This window comes from Nothoprocta perdicaria, unplaced genomic scaffold (assembly GCF_003342845.1).
Source record: "Nothoprocta perdicaria isolate Ctin4 unplaced genomic scaffold, notPer1 scaffold_81, whole genome shotgun sequence".
Taxonomy (NCBI): Eukaryota; Metazoa; Chordata; class Aves; order Tinamiformes; family Tinamidae; genus Nothoprocta; species Nothoprocta perdicaria.
The window spans coordinates 1,725,355-1,750,776 of record NW_020456099.1 but is presented as its reverse complement, the minus strand read 5'-3'; the positions used below and the strand labels follow the sequence as shown (position 1 = coordinate 1,750,776).

Below are 25,422 nucleotides of genomic sequence, written 5' to 3'. Positions count from 1 at the left end.
TCTAACAACAGCTAAAACTGCTGCATTATTTTCCTTGACACCTCTCTCTGCACTTACCCACTATATTGTGCTTTGCTCTGTCAGACACTCTGTTCTGATGCTGTGTTCCCATAACGAGTTAAAATTATCAGTAAGTGTTGTAAGTGCAAAGACAGTTCAAAGAGCAAGCACTATTACAATCATTCGCATGCACTTCTTGAGTCTCCTCTGATTTGAGCGAAATGGTATCTACTCTAGGACAAAAATCCAAGGATTTATTTTTGATTAGAGGCCAGAGCTGCAGCTGCTGCTAATTGCTTCAATTCAGCAGAGTACTGCAATTGAAGGCCTGGCCCCAGCTCTATGAAATTGCAGGAAGAAACGTTAAAGACAAGCTTGGCTCTATCACAATGTTGCCATTAAACTACCTGTAGAAGATTTTGGTAGCAAATAGCAAAGGCCAAATCTTTTTGGTTCCAGTTCAGCCCAGGGAAAAATAAACTTGTTTTCAATTAAATAAAATGAATGTATGGCAGTCAGAGATTTTCAAATTCATTTCCAACAGAAACAACACTAAATACGCTAATGTATATATCTGCATCTTGGAAAAAAACTGTAAAAGCTTTGAAATTTTCTGGGCAGGCTAGACCTTATATGCAATCAAAAGCCTATAGTTCTCACTGCAACAGTTCCCATCAACAGTGAGCTCCACAGCAACTGACTCAATTTAAATATTAATRCACTGAAAATTGCAGGGCTTGGGTGGACCAGGCCTTATTTGTTTTGCAGCCCTGTGATGAAAACCCTTTGCAAGAACATTTTTTTCAAGTGAGCTTACAAAAGTTGTTCACTTCATGAGTGATTCAGCATTAAGACTTAGTTTAAGCTATTTATACTGTACTCGATTATTAAAAAAAAAAAAATTGTACCATTAGTATTGCACACATGTGAAAATAACAAAAAAAAAAAAATAAAAAAAAAAAAGATATTTGCAAGTCTCCCTCATATTGTGGTATGGAATGAGATCTACATATACTGTAAATTGTTCCATAATGATTCATGGATTAGCTGAGTTTGCTTCAAACAGAACATTCCTGAGCAGTAAGGTAAAGATGTCTTTAACTGAGACTTATCTGGAAAAGAAACGGAAAGAGGAAAAGGAGCTGCTTATGTGGCTTGCACTGGGGTATTTTTAAGCTCCTTTTCAACATCTTGCAATGTTAGATAATTGTTTCAGCATAGTTCTGTAYGCTGCTTGAATAGAGAATGTATCTCCTTAAAGAGTATTACCTAACTGTCAGTAAAACAGCAGTAACAAAACATGCATCTCTTTCTCTATCTTTCCATGGATATTCTGAAAAGTTAAGTGATTGCTACATGCTAGACAATCACAGGAGTAAAGGCAAGAAGCATTTTACATGCTGATTCCGGAAGGTCACTTAAGGAATGATGTATAGTGAATAATTAAAAGGAAAAAGTGCTTCAAGATGAATAAAAATCTTGGGAATCCTCTCAGAATTCCTTAATGTCCTCATTATAAGGAACAGACCTAAGAGAAAACAGATTCTTTTTCTATGAAACATTCAGGTAGCATTCTTTTCAAAACAGACTTTTACCCAATAGCATAAGTTGAGTAAATTTTAAAAAATCTGCAATTTTGCAATGTTAAAACAGTCTGTTGAAAACAAAAAAAAAAAAGGGGTCATGAAAGATCATAAACTCTTGGATATTGGTGAAGACCTTTCCATTACTTAAACAGATAAGAAGAAAATCTGAATATTTAAGCCTTGAAAATTGTTTTTTTTTCTATTTGTATGGCATACTACACTAGAGAGGTAAATGTAGGACAGGATATTATCCTCCTGGGTTGAATCCAGTTCCTCATAGTGTTGGGCACTACGTCATGTAATCCCTTTAAAACTGCACTAATTCTTTTCAATAAATTGAAGTACAGAAATTTTGTCATTGTAATGTATTGTGTATGAAAATACGCTCTTTTGTTTATTCATACATTCATGTAATGTTCAAACTTTTCAGTTGCAGTGACTCTGATGATGAATATGAATCAAACAACGCTTCATATACCAAGTAAAGGATGTTTCATTAATTTAATTTCAAGGAGAAAAGCAAATTAATTACAATAATGAAGTCTGCATTAGGMAGAAAAATTATTCAAAACTCTGAGCCAGAAGGAAATGGTCCAGAGGAGTAATATGAAAAGTTTGAGACCAACTAAAATCCTAGAAAGAGAAACTAAAAGTATATTCAGACAGTGTCTGACATGCAATTTTCTGGAATATTTGTAAATTCTATACAACGCTTTCCCAAGCTTATCCTTTTTCAAGTTCTTCTCATCCTAACTTGTAGCACTTTCATTTGCCTATTCCAATCCAAGAAAATACTAAGTACAGTGAAGTAGCTCTACCGTGCAAGACTTTTTCAGAAAGGGGCTATATACACTTCCAGTAATAAGGGGGTCATACATATTTTCCAAAGATTTTTGGCATTGCAATGGTATCCCTTTTTGATTTCCAGAGCCAGCCCACTTTTTTAGAAACCTTTAATCATCCTTGCTGCTGGCAGGACATCTGTTGGAAGTTTTGGAAAACTGAGAATGAAAAAGCTCATAACTCCATAGAATTCACTAACAGAAAGTGAGAAATAAAATCTGCAATAAAACCTGCACAGTATTACCTGAGACTTCAAAACGTGCTGATAATAAATGGCTAGGAACATTTTGGAATAAAAGTCCTACAGTAAGCATGTCCAGAGCTAGGCAAAACACTCTTTATAAAATAAAAATCTACCCATCTCCCCATGCTTTAGAGTTCTTCTTCTTTTGTCCCGAATTTATTCATTCTCTTCACTCTTCCTCTTGCACAGTTCCTTATTCTGTATCTTCTATAGTTCTCAAAAATCCTACTACAGGGAATGCTCCCTGACAGATCTGAAGGCATAGCATTCCCAAAGAACACTACTGAAAAAGTGTAGGTTACAAATGCAGATTCTAAAATATGAAAAAATCAGTTAATACCTAGAATACCTAAAGCTTTAAATAACTTCTTGCACTGCTGCATCAAAAAATATGGAACATGTATGCTGCTAGGGTGCCTTTAAATTGTATTTAAAGACTTTCATGAACAATACTAGATTTGTAAGAGAATCCACATTATAAGACTGTTCTTAATCCATCAGTCTTAGGTTTCGTAACTATGAAATACAAGAGGTTCTAAAATTGTATCCAGGGTATGTTTACAACATATAACTTACAGTATTAACATATAACTTACAGTATTAAATAATTGTATTCAATTTAAGCAGCATTATAGTTTCTATATAGCGAGCGTCGTACTTTAAATTCCATTTAGATGTTGACAAATTTTAATGCTACAGCTGACTCAATGAACTTCATGAGTGTTCAGCACTGAATCAATATTTAACTCCAATAAATAAACTGAAATAAAACTGAAAACATTTAAATATTTGCACTATAACATACAGAAATAGATATTTGTTATATTCACCATCACACCTTTGAAGATTCAAGAATATAAATAACGATTCTACCCTGCAAGATTTTAAGATCAAGTTGTGCAAGAAACAATCTGCCTGCCCCATGCAGCTTTTAAGCATTGTCTGAATCAGGATGAAGTCAAGACCCTTCAAATTTCTTGCAAAAAGAGGGCAGAGGGACAATGGCATAGGCATATCCTTTGCTTACTGCTTTGGTTTCTTAGAGAAGGGAAGTGAACTTTGGACACTAGCTCTCTAGGGAGCTCTGCATAATAGGCAGCAGAAGTAGCCTTTTTCAAACTTAATGAATGAGTTATAGTGAGTGAGATTCAAAATGGAACCTTTCCCCTCTCATTCTCTCCTCTTTCCCCCTAGAATAGCCAAGAGGTGAAAATCCTTAAAAGGAGCGGAACCTTAGCTCTTGGATTTCTAAATCAAAACATGTTCAAAACTGAGTCAAAAGGCATTTTGTCATCAGTAAGGATGGCCATTATGCTTTTCACCTCCATTAAGTACAAAATAAACCACTCTACCACTGCTTAATACTACTCTGAGGTGMCACTCTGGATAACTCCTTCAAGTAAAATTCCTCATTGGCATCTCCAGACAGCCTTTCAGGAAGAAAAAAAGATGACAAGGATATAATCCAGTGATTCTCTCCTGACAAGTCCAACGTGGTAGCAATGCATTTTTSGTTCTTCTCAATAAGTGTGGTGAAATTTAATTGCTTCAGCTGTTAAAAAAAGAAAAGAAGAAAAAAGGAAAAAAAAGATGGGAGATAATTAGAGCAAGAAGAAATAGGCAAATAACAAGGGCTTAGGCCACTCTCATTTATCTGTGGAGCAAGTTATAAAAGTTGTGAGCTGTACTCATTGACAGGGATGGCTTTTGTTTTTCCTTCTGGTCTAGTCTCTTCCACTGCTGGCTAATTAAAGCACTATGACTAAATGCCTAATTCAATCCTACTGTAAATGAAGCTCCTAAACTCRCACTATGCACCTTGCACCTTTTGTGTAGCCTTTAACAGGTGAATCAACCTTCAGTTGTCTGTAAGCAATGGGATCTAATTGTGTGCAACCATTATGGAAGAGTCCTTTACAATCTCAAGAGAGACACTGCCAATCCTCTGTTAAACTTCATGAGATAATGTAAAACATACGTACACAGATGAATAGCTTAAAAATCTTCTGAATTCTATTATACAGACAGCATGCCATCAATTGCAGAAACTGCTTTAACATGTGCAAAATGATAATGGATTGTGATCCCAAAAGTACAGAAGTGATGATTCACTTCGGAGGGGAAATCTTTTCATGTTCAAATTTGCTTTCCTCGTAGAGTTTGTACTCCTTGGGTCACTATTGTTAAGAAAAATCATAACAGAGAGGCAAGTAGTAAATTTATAGAAAAATACTGAGAATATCAAGAAATGGAAATGGTCTCACAGCAAAAACACTTTTCCCATATTACCTTTATAAGCAGACCAACACATTGCCTAAACAAAACACACACACACMCATATATGATGTAAAACCAAGTTTCAGGACTTGATCTTATTAAAATATCACAATAGGGATAAATGCTACTAACAGAGGTAACATATCTTGTAGGAAAATGGGACATAAATAACAAAGCTTTTATGCAGCCACCTGAGAGCCCTTGACTTAGGTAAACTAAATCAGGTAAGAACAATCATCACTGTGATTACACATTTCTCTACACTAGATCTCCATCTTAAAGAATGGGACAATACATCTCTGTCTCTGAAGGTAGCAACTTCTTCCAAGCTCCAGAGTGATATGCAGTCACCTAATGAGTGAAGATTCCATTGTCTAAAAAAAAGTAATCTTTCACAGACAGATCTCTTGTTATGTTGTAATACACCAAATAAATTAAAATCCTATTTTATTTCAGGAAAATCAGGCAAAATTCTGTTTCCTAAAGCCAGCAGCTAGGTCACAAGGGTGTACTGTCTCTCCATCTCTTCCTTTCCTCAGGCAACAGGAAGGAGTCAGGGGAATACATTAGCACARTAACCTCTTATGTCACGATTGAGATTTCACAGTAAGACATTTAAACAAAATAAAGACCACATGAGCAAAGAATGTAAACAGTTATCTTCATGTTCAATTTTCATGTGTAAGCGGTGTCTTTCATTTCATCTAGGCTAAATCATCAAAGTTGACTGTAACATTTAAAAAATCAACTTGGGACTAATAACTAGCACTCATATCAGGGGGAGGCAAAGTTTTCTGCATCAATCTCTACAGTTAAAAATTTTAAGAGACTCACACCCTATATTTCACATGTAAAAATTATGCTAGACATCCCAATATTTGGTTGAGTCAATTTTCACCATGGTTTCAACAGGCAATTCTAAACAGAGAGCTAAACAATCGCCCTGATGTATTTTTAAGTGACTAAATCAAGAACAGGATTGATTGAAAGATGATCTCTCCAACAGACTAAATTGACTTCATGAGAGATTTTAGTAAAATGGTAAAAAACAATCTTTGATTGTGCAGGCTTGAAAAGAGATGGCTGTATTTTGCCTGAGACAAGGTCCTCAGTGGAGTTACCTTTTTTTTTTTTTTTTTTTTTTTTTTTTTTTTTACATTTTTTTTACACATAGGGAAAATGGTAGTATTCACACACATGATATGTGTTCATCATCCTGATCTGTTCAGCCAGAACCAGTAAAATAAGTCAGTCTGGTGACTAGTTGGAATCAGGAAGTTTCTATTTTGTCCATTTCTGCAAAATGATTATTTCAGGCAATGGGCTGTAATTAGAAAGGAGATGCCCAAAGAGATRGGCATTAGTTTAGCTCAGCATCAGCCTAGTCTCAATTGGAGTTCAGCTTGTCTCCACAGTTTTCCAGCAAAATTCTCATTTTGGCAAAGCTCTGTGAGACCCATAGGATGGTATAAATTACATTTCCAATTCACAGAATGAGTTTTAGAAACATATACTTCAACTCACATTACCTTTCATCATTCATTCTTCAGATGGACAACTAGAGACTCCAAACAATGTGGAACAAGAGAATACAGTTCAGATCTGAGAAAAAAAGAAATCACTGAAGGTTTTGTCATAGTATTTCTCATTTGATTAATAGAAAGGGCAAGAGCAAGAGCAAGGAAAGCTCTTGCAGTGTAGCTTAGAATATAGCGCACCTAAGTATGCAAAGCCAGCAAAAATTTCAGTAACATTTATGCACTCTCCCAATTTATGGACTGGAAAAGGTAATGTGCATTACTGTATTCTTGGTACCTGAAGCCTGACTTGAAGGTACTCCAAGATATTAGTAGAGACTTTTTTGGCTTGTTTAAACAAAATAAAATGAAATACACATAAGACACAGATACAACTTTAGGCAAACACTGTGCTGACCCACAGATTTCTAGATAGGATTCATCTTTACTAATTCACAGTCTGTAACCTGGGCATTCAGGCCTCTACAACTCCCAGAGAAATTCAGTTCTTCTCATCCCAAAACAGACACACTAACCTCCCAGAAAGAAATACCTAATACCTCTCCATTAAGTGTCAGATGTTTCTGAATGTTTCAGGATGAATCACAAACATGACCATCATTTCTTTCCCTGAAAAATGATTCTTGTTAATTTTAAATAACTGTGTATTAATAGTTTTCACTGAGATAGGTTTTAAGATTCCAGTATTTGTGATGGCTCTAAATTTCCTTTAAGAATGAAAATGAAGCAGAAGACTTATCTTTATCTGTCAAGTTTGGACTGTAACAGACTGTTCTTCCTGGAAGTTCTAGGGTCAGCTAATTTTAGCTTCTGCCTTTCCTTTGGGCCTCAAAATCTGACTTTGTACTAGCAAATTATAAATAAACAAAATTCTAGAACCTGTTCACTTTCTGGAAAGCCTCCATAGTCAAGCAGCAGCAGCCGAAATGTCATGATTCTTAAATTGCATGTGTGTCATGAAATCAAGCTTGATTAGAGTTTTGGGGAAAGAAATACAATTTATGAGGCTCCTCTCTATTCAAACTTCTGTGATCCAGACCATGACAAGCTGCCAATCTGCCAACATAAATAAGAAAATGCTTATAGCTGAGTTTCTCTGTGCTGCTGTCCTGGAAAGTTTTGATTGTTTTGGATGCTCCAGAGTCACTGGTTATCCAAGAAGCACAAGAGAAAGGAAGGACTAGCTTTTTCTCTGCGGCAGGAAGTAATCGTGCATTGATGAGCACAAGGATGCCAGACCAGCAAAGGTGCCCAAGCATTTGGAAAGGGGAAAGGAAAGGCTGAGAGGACTAATAATGTGAAGGAAGCACTGGATTTCCAGGAAAGCCATTCTCCATGAGCCAATGTGGAAATGCAATACAGGCATAGGAAAAACTTCCAGAACGAAAGAATCAGAGCGATTACCTCAGTGGAGCATCTTGTATTCTTACCACAGACTGCTCAAAAAGGACTAGTGGTCAGGTGTTGCTTTTAGCAGGTGACTGCAGCATGTTCAAAGATTTTTGAGACTTTGGAYGCTGCCTCAGAGCAGGAGCATATGCTCAATCCCTAAAATTAGGGACTATCTCTTTAAGTGCTATGCCTCCTATGAGCTACACCTACAGAAAACAAGCCCGGATTTTAAGGTTTACTCCTTGTTGGTGAACATCATCTTTCTCTTAGTCTCTTAAAAAAAGAGACTTCGGCCATTTACCTATTTCTGATTCTTACAATATTTAACCGAGACTGGAAACAACAACCAAGACTAACTAAGGCAAAATAAAGCCATATATATTTATAAAGCAACAGAGCAATTTAAAAACCGACCAACTGCACTGTAATGATGTACATTTTTGATTTGTCCTTTTTTCTTTTTTTTTCTTTCTTCCCAGAACGCTGTTTTCCTTAAGAAAAGAGAGACAAAATCTACATACTTAAATCAGTATTTGTTCACCCGTCATTTCAAGTTGTGCAAAAAAAAAGGGTATTTTTTTGGAGAAATATTTAAATAATCATGGATGCTTGTGTGTACTGTCAGATCTAAAGACATGGTGTTACTGGGAGATTAGGGATTATTTAGAGATTGAAAGAAACAGACAAACAGGGATAGTAATATTTATTTTGGTCTCAGATGAGCAGTAATATTGAGGAAACTGCCAAGGCTTCTTTCCTAGGCCAGAAATGCAAGCCAGGTCCTATTTATGCAACAGGAAAAATTAAGTCACTTGAGCAAAAAAGGCCAACTCGTCTACCTTGAGCAGATGATGTTCTTGACTGCACTTCTATTAGTATAAGATACTTGAAGAACTAACCATGTGCTTATATGTAAAATCACTTCTTCCCAAGAAAGTTAAATGCAAGAGCAGTGGGCTGCATATCCTGAGAATGATTTCAAGCACTTTGCAATAAAGATTGCATTTAGACATGCAATGTCTACTTCACATCACCAAAAYAGGTTGTTGTAAAACTGTCTCAAGAATAATAAATCACCTACTGAAARTGCTAAAGGCACTGATATATACATTTAGCCAATTACAGAAAGGTGCCAGGAAGTCCAGGTTGTCACCTGATGACATTTTTATTTAACTGAAAAGCCTGAAAACAAATGCTTGCTGTGTTAGGAGCTGACATTAGAGCAACTAGGGATTTGTACAAATGCAAAGAGCCTGGGAAGGACAAGAAAGAGAAAAAAAATACCTGATTTGAGGCCTCAAGAGCTGCCATCAGTTCAGAAAGCAATGTATCTACAAAAGTAACAGTACTCATACCCTGTGACTGCAGACCCAAAGCACATCATCTTTGCTGAAGCTGCCTTTCCAGCATAACACACTGCAAGCAAGAGCTGGCAATTTAACTTTTAGCCTGGCCCAGAATCTCTGGGAAAGGCGCCTACGCACCATGGGAAAGTACTACCCGCCCATGGCAGCGTAACAGCCACCAAGCTCTACCACCTGAATACTGGGGCAATCGGCTTTGTGGGAATGATGTTTCCACTCTACATCAATGAGTATTTTCCAAGAATGTACCATTAATTCTCTTTGCTTCTGTATTGCCTAGAGACTTGCCCTTTAAATCACTGATTTCACTTATCTGCTGCATAAATATTTGTCTGAATCCATTTCAAATAAAAATTATTTCAATTTACTGGCCCATGAAAAATCTTACCATAATTTAGTAAGGGATAATAATTGTTTCTGAAGCTGTGAAATGTCTCAGTAGCTATTTTCTATGCAATGAACAATCAACTTTTATATTCAATTATAATGAAGTGTATGTTCAGTGATGCATACATTTCTAACCACATAGTTTTGAGAGAATGACATTTTAAAGGCAGTTACACTCCACGCTAATTAATTTTTACACTATAAACACATAAACACTCTCCAAAGCTCTGGAATTAGACCATTATATAATAATACGTTGCAATCATAACAGTTTTTAGCTCTGAACATTTCTTACTTATTCTTACCGCTAACAGGGTCTTAGAACATATGTATGAATACTACAAAGCCAATCCACAATAAAAAAAATATGCTTTGCATTTTAGCTTATACTTCTACTGCTTATAGAAAGCTATGTGTTAAACTACTGTTCCTACAGCTGCAAAGCTTTAAAATTTAGGAAGCCATTAAACCCAATTCTGTCTTCACATAATTGGGGTTGTGCAAAATTCTTTTTGTGGGTGTTCGCCCAAAATACAAAGCCCTATTTGACCAAAAAAAAAAAAAAAAAAAAAAAAGAAGAAACAAAAAAACCCCAAAAAACACAAGTTATTCCCCACGTGATAAAAGTATAGAATAATGCATTATTCTGTGACATATAACTGAGGTGATGACTGACTCTATATATCTTATAAACAATGAACAGTTTTCCCCTTTTAACTATCAGAGTTTAAAACTGCTAAGAAAGGGGGAAAAAAGTAAAGAAAAACATACAGCCAAAAAGGGAATTTCCAAATWAAGAGGTCCGTGAGATTCAAAAACAAATCCCCAAAAATGTAACAGACATGTTTCTCTTCACCAAACATGCAAAATAGCAGAGGTTTTAATCACAAATCAAGGCAGGATGATGTGAGGCCATGCAAGGGGATCTYCAACTACCACACAAGACAGACTAATGAATCTCTCCCTATGACAAGGCGAGACCCTGGGACCCTGGAGACCCTGAGCTCCAGAGGAAAAGCTCAGCAAATCTGTAGTGACACAGGCTCAGCATGCAAGATCTCAGAACAGATCGGAAAAATTTGTCTTCACGCACGTCCATTATACAAAATAGTTCATAAATCCCAGTGCATATTTATCTGTCACCATATGCCTTAGTCAAGTCATGTGCATATGCCTTAGTCAAGTCAATAGCATATGTAAACTAAGAAGCTGTCAATCTTCAGTTTTCCTTCCTGAAGATAAATACGCCTACAAGAGCTGTGAGGAAATTTCCCTTTGCTCCATCGAAAGAGACAAAAACTTTTTTAATCTTTGGAGTGGTTCATAAATATAACTTAAATGCATTAAAAAAAAAGATAATTTTGGAGCGTGATTGCTTTACAGGTATTTGGAGAAGACAGAGAAATGTCTCCAACTGTTTTATTACTTGCTGATTATTTAAATACAACATATGAAATCTGACTAACTCTTAGCCACTAGTGAATAATATCTTTAATTCTACTTAAAGTGTATCACGAGTATCTGAAGACATTTTCTGGTTATCCACAGTGGAGCTTCACTCTTGCATGTGAGATGTATACTGCTGGATTCACTGCTGAAACTAACAGAGCTGTGAGTCTCCCTAGACAGCAAAGCTCTCCTGAATCTTGACTTAGAGACATCCAGATTCTGATTCCCGTGCCTCAAGAAAGCCTTTTCCTGAATTTTCAGTCCTATCTAATCCTTTACTCCTCTTTTACTCCTTTACTTGTTTCTAAAACCCAAAGCCATGAAAGAACTCAAAGGTTTGTTTATGCATAAACTATTCATCTTAACTGTCTCTTTAGCCAATGGAAGGGTTAAACACTTCCAGATTACAATACATTTTTTTTTAAGCTTAACTTGTCTAGAAAGAAGTCGTGTGCTAGATCTTTCTCATTTACAGTGCTGAACATGCAAACAGTCTAATGAACAAATGAGTCCCACTATGGCCGTGCTACCACTGAAAAATTAATAGGCTTCTTAGAGATCCTCAAAAGACTTGCTGTATGGCTCTATCCATTCAGCCTTTCCTTTCAGTCTCACTGAGAACAGATCTGAGTGGAGTGTTTAAGCCACATTTGTCCTGACAAAAGACACAAATTCTGGTCAAGCAACACATTTTCACAAAACCATGCTGGTTTTATGAATGCTTTTGGCCAGGAAAACAAAACCTTTGTATTCCCTGAAGAACATTTCCATTTTCATGTTTTTTCTAATGACATACCTTCCATTCAAAAGCCTGCTTTATTTTGAAATTAGCTTGTATTTTAATGACAACACAAATGCTATAGGAACAAGCCAACCAAAAACATCAACCGCTCTAGTCATGAGCTCATGTTCCACACTTAGAATATTGTCCTGCAAGACTGTGTGCTCTCTGCCAGCATCCCATCTTATGTCTCCACAACTCTTCTGGCAATAGTCCTTGGAAAGGTGTACGTTTTCTTGCACTGTAATTTACCTCTTCCTTCTCAGCTTTTGGCTCATCCTCAGGGTACATGCGATGGGTGCGAATCCATCCTAATTAGCCTACTGCAAAAGCAGCAGATAGTTCGCAAGCCTTGAAAGACTTGTTCAGGAAAGTCGACACCTCTGGCAAAAAGTTCACTGCATCTCTAATCAAGTCAAAAAGAGAGAGGCTGCATCACCGTAATGAACTCTAATTTTGTATTGCTCTAGAAGGATAAAGCCAGAGTGAAATAAAGCTCTGAAATCCTTTAGCACAAGAACAAATGAAAGCTTTAAATTATGCATTTTTTTTTCTGTCAACTAAATAAGCATGACTTTATAAGCATGATTTAATCCAAAAAAACAGATGCACTCTTCCCTTAAGACAGAAATATAAGCCAACTGGCTTGCATAAGTGGTTTCTGTGTGTGACTATTGGACGTGACAGGTTGAAAGAACCAAGGAGCAGGATTTCGAGCCATGGCGGGAGATGCAAAGAACAGAGGTCCAAATCTTCACAGGAAATAAAAGCAGGCAAGAGAGAGAATAGTGAGGGAAGATATTCAGCAGTGTTCAATCACAGAGTTCAAAAATCAGGCTATGAATGCAGTGATGACATGGGATAAGTGGCAGACCTTTTTGTAYGAGTCTGCTGTGGGAGCTGCATTGCAAGTTGTTGTGCATCACCCATAGCCATGGTTACAATTTTTACCTAGTAATGATTCCATTGTAATTAATAGATGTTCCCACTGCATAAGGCAGAATACTGATGAGGTACTTAAAGGGCAGACAATAGTTTTAACCATCTTTCATGAAAGCGTCGATCAAGCTGCATCCATCACATTGATTCGCCCTGTTTCCTATTCTTTCTGATTATCAAAAGGCAGAACTAACAGATTTCCACTCCAGTACATCTCTATTTCATATGTGCACTGCATCTCCTGCCTTTTCAAGGCAGGCCAGTGACAGAAGTAAGAGTCCATTATATTTTTARTAATCTTTGTTGCTGGAATAGAGTAGATGTCATCCTGTGCGTGTTGCTGTACGTACAGGTAAAATAAGTTACATTTGTTATTAACATATTAATGTATGTAAAATTGCTTCTGACTAATGTTTTCAAACTGTAAATGGCCTAAACAAGTAATATCTGTTATTGTCCTTGTAACTCCCATTTTCAGCTGCAGTTCAATACAGAGGTTTTAAAACACAAAATCATGTTGTCATTGATGGTAAGTTAACTGTTACAACAGCTACCACCTACAGCAGCAATAATCTCACCAGGGAAATAAAAATAGATAGAGAAGAAGTAGCATGTTCAGCAATCATTTCATGATTTTGAATCCTTAAACTGCTGTCAGCAATAGCTGTGACATATTCTCTGATTTTTCTTAAAAAACTAGACACCAGACAGTACTGTTCCCCCTGCTTATTAGAATGTYGTGGTAAAGTCCCCCAAAATAGCAATGGTGGAGGAAGACCAAATGGCTTCTAGATGCCTAACTCATGTGAAAATAGGCAACACTGCCATCCCTCCTCATACTCACATCTCCCTGCAAATCCCTTCCAGCTGAACAGAGAGAGAGAGAGAGAGACTGTGCACGTGTGGTACGTGAGGGTATATGTGTATAGTTACAACATGGTCAAAAAAGAAATCCCCCMAAAAAAATTAGAAAAAAGAGAAATGCCATTTTCTTCTTTTTTATAGATAGGATACTTCAAGTGCAGAAATCCCAGAACCCAACAGTATTTAAGACTTTATCTCCCATATGGACATCTGTCTCCCTGACAAATGAGAGCTAAACCTGCAAATTGTCATGCAGACTTGGCTAAGCAGTTTTCTCAGGGCACATGCCTCTAKGGGAGAGACAGCTTGATCTCTCCCTCTATTCATTTGCTAATTAAGATATYAGTTGTACCATCTAAAGTTATACCATTTAAAACCCACTCAGACTCACACCCTCTCAAGGCACAAAGCTTGACTCCATAAACAAACTAGCCAATTGTTTTTTTGTTTTGTTTTTCTACTATGGATAGTTAAATGGTAAAATATAACCCATCAATACTGTTCAGCATATGGTAAAAAATAAAAATAAAATTAAAATAGCTTAATAAGTTTATGGTCTCAAATGGAATGGATCATTCTTCTAAACAAACACTTTATTAAAAAAAATTTACAGAATTTTACTTTTAACTTGAAATTCAATCATCTTAGACCTCAGCACAATGAGACCACATTGCTTAAGCGTAGTGAAGAAAGGATGACTTCCACAGCTAATCTGTGAACACATAGGCTTAACAGAATAATAGAGAAGCCCAATTCCAGGCTATACTCTGCATATACAGATGCTGTTGCTGCAGAAGGGGATGAGTGTACATTAACATGGGCAGAAGCTGGCAGGACAACATAATGGGAGCATTTCTAGCTCAGAGAAGGCTAATGTCTATCATTTAATTTTCTACTTGCATTATTCTGTCCATTTGGTAAATTGTTCTCCCATCAGATTTGTTTTAACTTGTGGGGTTTTTTTTTTTCAGTTTTGGTATTTCCATGCCACCTAATTTTCTTCTGGCATTTCCAGCTGCTCCTGAGACCTTACAGAATTTGTGGTTTGGTACTTGGTTAGGAAGATAAAGCATGTAGGTGTTCCATCTTTATCTGCTCCCATGCTCTCTGCTTGCAGCTGGTGCAAAGGAAAGGAGTCTAAGCTGCAGCAGAAGGTGAAGCAGCAGCGCAAATAATGGGGAAATGAAAGCTGGCTGCTGCCAGCTCCCCACTAACGGTCTCTGGATGAGAACTGGAGCCTGTAATCCTGTGTACGTGCACATGCATATGGAYGACTCCAGTGCTACTGATGAACAAAAACGTTTGTCTGGCTGATCTGAAAAGACATGAGCTCTATCTGGCTTCAAGGTCAAGATGTCTGTTTCTAGCCTTTCCTCTAACGGAGACACTTGATGAATCCGGACTCATTCTTACTCTGACAGATCACCAGTATCCAGTTAACCGTTCCAGAGACTATGCAGAGCTTAGGAGAACGTTTAAAGTTGTCATTGACAGTTTTAAAGTTCTGTTAACGTCTCTCTCTACTGTCACTAAAATAGCTTAAGTTACCAAACACCTAAAAGAGTAACGGCTTAGGCACTTCTTTGGATTGAGAGGACTTCATTTATCACTGGACAACAGAAGAGAAAAAATATCATACTACCAATTCATTACCTAAAAAATGTGGCTAGAGAGGTATTTGGCCAATCTTAAATCTATGATTTTTGGTCGTACCAAGTCTTAACTGCAATTTCTGTACCTTACCTCTATTATCTTCACTTTCTGTATAAAATTATCTACAAATTCTTCTTAAAAGTATTTAGACATAATCATATGAGATAGATATGCAGAGATATATATAATAATTTAACTTTAAAAAGAAAAATAAAAAGCATTAGGCTTTGTTTTTCTTTTTGTTTTCAAATCAGAACTTTGAGTAACTGTCAAATTTGGTGAATCAGTAAAGAGATGTAAATATCCCAGGTCTTCCGATTACGAGGTACCACACAGCAACTTAAAAGACAAAACAGTAGTCTGTCACCATCTTTCCCTATTCAGCATTCAAATTGTGCAACTCAAAGCTGTATCAAGCATTTTTAAATGCAGATTTTTACTTCTCAGAAGTAGTGACAATAAACAGCACTTCTAACTTGCTACAAATCTAAAATTAGAAATTCCGTTGAACATCATATTAAGCACAACTTTTTTTTCCTATTTTCTTCTCRCTCTTAAGGAGAAAGAAAAAAAAAAGGATCACAATCAACTGTTTGTTTTTACAAATAAACAATATAACCATCACCAGATCATTAACTTTCTTCAGGATTTGACAAGTATTCTGAGATTAGATTTCAGAGCTCCTCTGCAATTTAATACATTGTCACATCCTTTAAGAACCCTTTTTTCCTAATGGGATGTTGATATACAGAGAAAATTAGAGCTGGTGTTTTCTCTTAAAACTTGGAACTTGGAGAGGGGGAAAAAAACCCTCTTATTTAATAATATTATTTGTTAGTTTTAATCAAGCCATTTCCTACATTATTGAAGAGATTCAAAATAAATTGTAGAAACTTCATCACTCCAGCTATTCGGCACTCAACTGAGTAAAACACGAGAAATACACTGTATGGAAAAAGTGTGTATAGGTAACAACGAAAGAACCAGATGGCTTTGTAAGGTTTTTCAATCTTTAAGTTTTGCATTAGCATGATAAAAAGCAACATAAAAATTAGTCACTGCTACAGCCAAGCAAGCATACATGTTTAACACAGCCAAGATATGACATTTTTAGGAACATGGAGTGCATCCATTTCACTCTTGTGTTTGTACATTTTTCTAAGTTTTGCCAAGTTTTTGCTAGGCAGAAAAAAAGAAAAAAAAAAAAGAGAAAGAACAAGATGCTGGATACGCTGACTAGCCTAGCAGGATATATCGGACTATTGGTTCCACTCCAGATGTTTTTCAATAGAACCAGTGTTTCAATATTCAAGTTTTACTGAGCTCAGTGATGTCAACCATCAGGTCCTTCAYCACATGACTCAAGAAACTTAGGATGAAACCATTGACTTAAGTGAGATTGTGAACCCAAACAAATTACTAACAATAAATTCCACGATAAAATACATCTATCAACACCAAACTCAAGTGGGAGGCTTAGCCTCAGATAAGGTAAATATTGCAGAAGTATAAATTCAGTATAAACTCACAAATGTGTATTAAAACAAGTACTGAAACAATTTTTATCATTAGAAATTTTCCATATACATATACATTTTCCATATACACCCTTTATGGGCCATTTTAGGGATACAGTTCTGCTGACAAATCATATAAAATAACTTAATGGCAAAATTCAGAAGCCTAACTTTTTACATTACTTTTTAGAGATTCTGATCCACACAACCTCCCTGTTCCAATGACCAACAGAGTATTCAAACACATAAAAATCCTTCTCCACAAAAAGACACATAGACAAACTGTCTGATGTCACACTCTCCTCCCCTCTTTCATAATGAAACGATTCTTATATTTCCAGATTTCACAGAGAATCTGACTTCAGAAGGAAAACTAAAGATGAGAAAGTTGAAAGACACACAGACTTTTCCTCTGCAACAGACTGAAAAGCATTAAAGAACAGAAAGAGGGAAGGAAGGGAATAACACCAGTCTTATTGCTGCCTGTTTGCTATTGATATATTTCTTCGTGGAGAACTTGTCATAGACCACGATGTATTGGACAGTGATAGTAACTGAAATACCAGCTGCAGATTCGTAAGTCAATATAACTATTTTTGTCTCGATAGGTCACAGAGGACACAAATAAATCCTATGTGGAATTTTTGTGCCAAAGTAACTTTCCAAAAGAAAATCACAAAATAATTTCCATTAGAAAATTCCCTTCTCTGACTTCTCCACAGCTCCAAAAATATTWATATGAGAAAAACAACAAAATTCCACAGATGTATCCTTAAAAAAAAAAAAAATAGGTTCACTCTCACAACCATTGCCACCTTTGCATAAGGGATACCTGTTTCCATCTACCACAGAATAGATCTAAAACCAGACAGATGGAATTGGCAGTGTCTGTTTTACTGAATAGCACTTTAACATTATGATGCTTTATTTCTTACTAATTGTATACACTTTAAGACTCAAGAAATTAGTTTTCTTTCTGCTCTCCAGAAAAACAGATTTAGGTAGGCTTCTTGTCAAGCTCCCATCATGAAGGCAACCTCAGCCACAGGCCTTGATATTGCTCCATCTATAATTCTAACCCCTAGCATTATATGATTTCACAACTGTCTCTCATTACCCACTACCACATAAAATCCTTGGGATGAATGTGCCATACTTATTTAATTCCATATTTTTTCCAGTCATGGAGAAATATAGAGCGTCTACATACCAGGTTAAGATTCTTTGGAATGTTTGAGAAGAAAGAGGACGCATGCCTATAAATCATTTGAAATGACATGCACAGATGGTTTTAATTGACCTAAAGACATGATTCATAACAGAATATAAGAAAAAAAAATCAAGAAAAAAGTGACTCTATTTTGGTTCACTGATTAATCATCTTGTACAATCTCTGCATGCAGTYAACGATGATACCCAGTGTTTCAGGCACCCCACTGACAAATTGCCAGAGTTACAAATGGCTGACACTTCCCTCTCATGTTAATATGTTCAAGGCAGAAGCTCCAAAAGAATTCAAATGATTTAAAGTAAATTATGTTACTAGGATTAGTAACACAAAATACACACAAATCTCTACAAAGCTTCCACACAGTATACTGTTCTGGGTACTATACTGCTTTGAAGGAGAACTTGGGTTACTGCAAAAAGACAGTGAATCTCAGAACTTCCTGCAATACTGTGGGTTCTCAGTTGTATATGGCTCTGCCAAATGTGACTTCTGGGCTGATGATTCCTGAAGCTGGGGGTCTGCTTCATAGGCCTTCTTTTGGAAGCTTCAGCCAAAAACATTTACCTGTTTCTAAGGAACATGCAGTACTTTGTTCCCACTGAAAAAAAAATAATAAGCTTTTCTTATTAATTTTCTTTTGAAACAGAGCTTGTCCATTACCATTTGGGCAAAGTTATTCTGTATCAAGGATATTCTTGCAGCTACACCTGTAAAAATCTGCATAAACTTGGCCCACCCAGACACCTATCAGGAAAAAAAAAATACTATTTAAGCAAGCCCAGCACAAACTGGAAGTTGGAACTGAACTTCAAATTTCCTTGAAGAGTCCTTCTATTCTCAGCACATGGTAACATGCAGCTGAGCAAAACATTTCCTGCAATTAAAGTATAAGAAGAGAACTTGCAATGACACTTTTTATCCTTCATGGCACCTTGGCTTAAAAGTCATGAAGGAAAGCTGAAACGGGATGCAAAGTCTGGAAGCATGAGGATGTAGACCAAATAGAGACTGGGAAAAGAAAGACACATTTTGTATGAGGATTAAGGAGTTGAATCAAACATCAAGGATGGAAACAAATACAGCACAGGAGGAAAGAGGCCAATGGAAATACACGTGGGAGCAGAGGAGGGAGAGTCAGCACAGTGACAACACATCCCTGCAGGGGCTGCCATGGAGCTCCTAGTTGCCAAAGTAATTTGCCATTAAGAGCAAATTTACCTCTTAACCAATCCTTTGACACAATAAGACATCTTCAGAGGTCTCTCCAATAAGGACAGAAAAAGCTTGAACAACTAGCTGGTATGACAGTTACTTTCAAGAGCAGAGGAATCAGGCGTGCTAGGTGAGTACTCATCGACATCGCTGGGTTTAGGCTATCTGAATATTTGAAAATTCTGCCATAGAAAGCAGTGAGAGGACTAAATTTTCGAGGACTAAATTTTCCTGGGCATAAGTCAAGTCTGACTAATGTTCCTCATATCCCTGCACCCTGTTGATGGCCACTAGCAGATGTTTAGGGAAGTAGTAGGTAATATTTCCCAATATATTCTCCCGCCACCAGTGATATGGGAATTAGGAACTTTCAGATCCAAAACCTGTATCTCAGTGATCTATACTCCTTCTCTTTTCTTCTGTGAGGTTATCTGATTGCTTAGAGAACCCAAATAAATTTTAAGCATATAGTGTCCTTGGGAAGAAGACTTCTGTGTAAAATTACTGTCTTGGATTAGTCTTCAGCCTTCTGTCAACGATTTGCTTTTAAAGTCTTAATGCTTGCATTACAGGGGACAATGAGCAATTGCTCCCTCTCCCGTTCCCTTCTCAATGACACTTACGATTTTACAGACCTCTGTCCTTTTGAGATAAGGAATAAGATGTCCTAAACRATTTCTTTTCCAGGCTGGAGTTACATATACAGAAGCATCTCCTTATTGTCTTTTCCTCCTCCTCCTCCTCTTCTTCCATTTCTACATCCTATTTAAAGCAAATAGGACAGAACACCAAATGGCATTCAAAAAATGTATATAGATGCACAAATGTATACAATGCATAAATATGACTGAGATTTGTATTTTTTCCAGATAACTGTAAATAACCAAACAAGTACCGACTCCTTATATTTGTGCCCCAGATTCAGTATTTTCATATAGATATTTCAGATGAGTTTTGAAAAAAGGCTTTTGTCAAGGGGAAAGAGGGTAAGTATCCATCTAGAAATGCTCCAGAAATAGATGATGTTAAATGTGTAGTCCAGGCCTACAGCAGGGAGGCTGCAGAGGATGCCATTTGCTTTGATAAGAGAAACAAACATACAAAATTATGAAGAGCCTCAGAAGTAAAAATATAGAATTTAAGTTTGATGACAAAAAGCTACACACAATATCAGTGAGGTTGGAAGTGCAATTATTCACACTTATTATGGAGAGGTGAAGTAGTGTCAGGGATGGYAGAAGAGTTATAGATATAATAAATAAAAGGGTGGAACAGACTACAGAAGGGTGGAACTAAAGAAAAGTTTGTTTGAAGTCCCAAGTATTAATATTAAAAAGCAGAATGCAAGACTCTGAAAACTTAAGATAGCTGTATGTGTATGTGTCCCTCTCCTTCTCCAAGCACACACACACACACACACATTGCCAGATGTACGTACTCAGTGTCACTGAAATAGCAGAGCATACTGCAGTCATGGTACTGCTAGTACCAAACCATTCAGCACCTAGCATCATCATACCATACACTATGAGAGCTCAGATAACAAGTAACTCTCCTCCAAGATATTCTGAAAGCCGGAAAAACAGAGAGCCAGGCCTTGATTCAAAACTCATTCAAGCTATTCTCCATTCCTGAACATCAGTCCTGCCAGGCCTTGTGATTATGGAGGACCATCATCATAACAAGCAAAATCCTGAACAAGTAATGCTAAAAGCATTTGAATAGGCTCTAGAGAGACAGTACAACAGCTATATGAGAAAGCAGATCAAGCAAAACAACAAGATTATTACAAATTCCCTGAACAGAAATGTTAGCAGAATACTTCACAACACTGAGGGAAAAAAAAAAAAAAAAAAATCAGATCTCCAAAGAAAACAAGCAGCTTTTCACCAAAGTGCCAATTTGGATCTTCATTTGTTTTTAAGAGCTATGTGTATTTTCCATCACTGACAATGATATCAGTCTTGGGTTCTAAGTGTAGATCCAGAAAGCTTTATATCAAACGACAAAAACTGTCACACACAAATTACACTGGAATTCCTATTTTGGGGTCCACATTTAACATATTATGTATGGAAAAAGTATTTAGGAATATGTTTCTAGGTTACCAAAAGATAAATAAAACTTTTAAAGGATAGCAAATAAATACAGACCATATCTCTTTCAGTATAAATATCTGGGCAGATAATGCAGAGGTTCACGAAGTTCGACTTCAGGAAATTTCAATCCACTTACTCAGCTGGTCCAAAATTAAGAAAAAAAAAATTAATCCTTTAAAGATGTTTGAGGAAGGTATATCTAGCTTTTGTACTCATATTGAACTGTCTCTGCAAAGTCCAGCACCTAGGGAATGGTTTACAAAGCACAATCAACACACTGTCATGCTCAGYAGAACCTGGACACCTGATTTCACTCTGTACCTTTGAAAAGCTCTCTAGGTATCTAGCAACCTACTGCTCCRCAAGACAGCCCACATAAATATTAAAAGATGATGGAGTAGGTGTAGTGAAGAGGGGAATAAGCTGAGCTGCCTTCTATTTTATAAACTCTCGTGCTAACACCTGATAGACAGATTGGGGGAAAAAAGCCAGTGAAGACTTTTTCCGCGACATGCTAAATACTAATATGGAGGAGAACCAGGTAAACATACTTAAGTGAAAAAGCAATAGTCCATGGCACTAAGCACTGCAATAAAACATGCTGCATATTCGGGAGGAATATTTGCTGCAAAATTCTAGGGATTTTTAATTGCATCATGTCCATTTAAATTGGACCGTGCAGGTTCATATAAACCTCTCTGTATAATAGGAATTAAGTACACTACAGATCATATTACCCAAATTGTGTAACAGATGCTCATATTTATTTTTGTTTTGTATTAATTTTACTTATTCCTAGTCAAATGTTTATAGGACTAAAATTTGGGTTAATTTGAAATTATRCGTTTTATTTCAGTTTCAAAAGGATGCAGTGCTCATGGCTGTCCTAGGTATACTTAAGATGCTGAATTCATTAAAAGCACTTTTAAATCTAATAGGGAAGACAAAAAAGTTGAATGTGCTACATGGCAGCATTTTAGTACTAAAGGTACTGCTGTATCTGCAACTAGAATCCACTATTTATTACAATCCATATGGGAAACAATATTGTTCCTTTAAATGAGATAATCTAATACACATCAAGAAAAAGAACACAATATTTCAAGAATATATTAAAAATGTCACGTATATTTCCACTACTCTAAAAGAAAATAAACAGATTAAAAGAAATCAATTTGATTTTATATTTTTAAATGTAAAAGTAGGAAGCTTGTCAGCATTAGGACACTTAATGAAAAATGAAATGAAGAGTGTAAGATGATTTAAGAGATAGATTGCCAAAAAGGAATCTTAGTCCCAAGTCATTCTGCCATGAAGTTTTGAATGCCAGCATGTTTTGTATATATTCAAAATCAACCAAGGTAATTGCCAGATTTTTAATGACCATTAGTACCTCATGGTGTAACATCTGAGAATTTAAGTGTCAACCTTCACTCAACAACTCAAGTCAAGAGGTTTATCAGTGAGCTACATTGGCAAAGTGCCATTGGATGAAAAGCAGACAGCAGCAAAACAGAAGATATCACACAATCGTGTCATYCTGTCTTCAATTATTGGGTCTAAAGGTTGTGACGAGTCTTGTGTCACCTCKAGCAAAGTGCCAGGAGAGCATATGGAGCATACCTAAAATAATCACCTGCTAAGTATTTGGTTCTAGGGGACAGGACTTGTAAGCCAGGTCACCCAGCCTTAAGTGCTTTTTGAGATGAACTCTGAAGTGAAGTCAAGCTATGGTTTATCCTTAATATTAAAATTATGACAAATTTTAGAGGAATTATTKCATGAGCAGGGAAGAACCACCTACATGCTTGGCTCCAGTCAGGCTGCTCGCCCACCACTTCCTTCATTTCCTAATTCACCTGCTCCAGAGGCAGATGCAGCTCAGCTCCCAGCTTCAGCTCCCTCATATCCACCCAGGATCACATAGCAAAGGTCTTCTGCGTGACAGACCTACCCATCATAGTGGTGTCATAAATACATTTGCTTAAGTTTCAGTCATAGCCCTCCAATCAATTACTATTATGTGAAAGATTTATGCTCAGTTTAAACACAAGCTAGTAAATATAGGGGAAAAATAATAATATTGCAATGATATTAAACTGACAGTGAATGATATCTGTCTCACAGGCTTCCCAAGTTTGAATGTTCTGGAAATAACCTGGTGAGCCTATCATTTCATTTCAGCAGATAGAAAATCTCTTTCCTTGCCAAAGTCAGCAAGCATGTGGCATCCACACAGCAGTACAAATGGTATAGGCTGCAATTCCATGAGTACAGCAAAGAAAAAACAGAAGCTCCCAAGCTGTGAAATTCAAATTCAGGTTTCCTCAAGTTTGAAGATTGCCAAAGCTGATATTGTTTCAACACAATAGAAGGTATGGAGCCAGCTGCAAATTTTGACTGTATATATGACTGTTTGGAAAATTAATGAATTTTCATGAGCTAGGCTTTGGATTGATCCAGAAGCATGATAGCAACTAGCCACAAAATTCAGATCTAAATTTGGGCTCAAGGACTGGGCTGAGATTTACATGATCCAAAATGTGCCATAACTGACACTAATTTGCCCTGTGGTAAAGCGTCACTGAAGAGCAAAAAGTTCTCTTTGAATTAAGGTGAATACTTAGTTCTCTTTTGTAAAAATGTAAAATCTCTATATAATAATTGCCAATTCCAGTAAATCGTTCCATTTTTAACTAAAAGTATGGACTTTTTTTTTTTTTAAATCTGCTAGACTGGTAATTCCAATATTCAAGTTTTAGTCTCCTTATAAGTATGTATCAGCAGTGACTGAAGTACCCACTATGCTTCTCATAGTCAGGATGAACAATATAAATATAAATATGAAACATATAAATTTCCTAATTCTTTCCTGATCCTTACATTTGTTTTCTAATACGTTCTTCACCATTCATCCTGCATTGATGATGAACTTCATTTGCTTATTTGTATAAGGATCATTTCAGTATTTCTGGCCACAGAATCACACAGAATCACAGAAGGGTTGAGGTTGGAAGGGACCTCTAGACACAGCAACAGTCCAGAAGTTAGTGAACTTGATCTCAAAGATTTATTCACTCTTTCAAAGATGAAGATCTCCGTGCTGTAATTATGGCCAGTAGATTTAGGAATTTCATATCTGACCATATTGAGACATACAATTTGTATATATAGATGACCATGTGATCCTGATTTTCTTTTCTCATTAATTACTCCTTGTAATTAATGATCGTAGAAGATATTTCCACCAGTATTAGGATGACAACATGACCTTAGGAAGTTGGGACCAAAAAAAAGAAAAAGCAAAGAACAAAACAAAACAAAAAAACCCCACATCTCTGCAGCATTATAGTCTGCCAAGTCCTAACGTTAGAGTCTCTAGTTGAGAGAAAGACAGAGAATGACAGGAAGTTAGAAATCTGCAAAATTCTCAGGTTACTTTGTCATTCTTCCAATTCTCCTTTTCCAACCTTCCATCCAATGTTATGGGATGCAACCATCCAAAGGAATCAGTTGGAAAAGTCTGAAGAATAACTTGAAACTCTTTTTGGTCTCTGGAAAATTCTGAAATCCCTCTTATTTAATGACACTACAGCTTGTATAACACTTTGGCTGCATTTCTTTCTGCTTTGTTTTGTTTATGTTACTAAGAATATTTGCATGAAAACAGGATATTTGTTTATTAAGAGTTCATCATTTCCTGCTGTGCATTTCCCACTTTTAGTCATATTCTTTAACATTCATTAGCAGAAAGAGACCATAAATCCTGTTTCCTGTAAATGCACCTAATGATAAAATGAGGGAAGAAACTAAACAGAAGTAGAGAGAAGCAGAGAAAAAGACAGACAAAGCAAGTGAGACAGGTAGTCTAGGCGATGCATACAATGTGCATAACTGGTAGTTTTCAGATCAGAAAAGTTTGCCATGCCATGTCAGTTTTTCTTTCATATTTTTTATCCACTCTTCCCTTCCCAATCACTCATTGCCSAGATGAGGTAGACCCACGCAGAAGACCTACCTTGTCAGCAGACAGCTAGCAAGTAACT

At 36.5% G+C, this 25,422-nt stretch overlaps 1 long non-coding RNA gene across 1 annotated transcript; it reads right to left on the bottom strand.

Moving 5' to 3' along the window:
* Positions 1 to 4,135: 4,135 nt before the first annotated feature.
* On the bottom strand, positions 4,136 to 19,999 carry LOC112958145. The gene is made up of 3 exons (XR_003251355.1): positions 19,901 to 19,999; positions 6,480 to 6,552; positions 4,136 to 4,225 (listed from the first exon to the last, which is right to left on the bottom strand). It is a non-coding gene; the product is annotated as an uncharacterized LOC112958145 (long non-coding RNA).
* Positions 20,000 to 25,422: the final 5,423 nt, after the last annotated feature.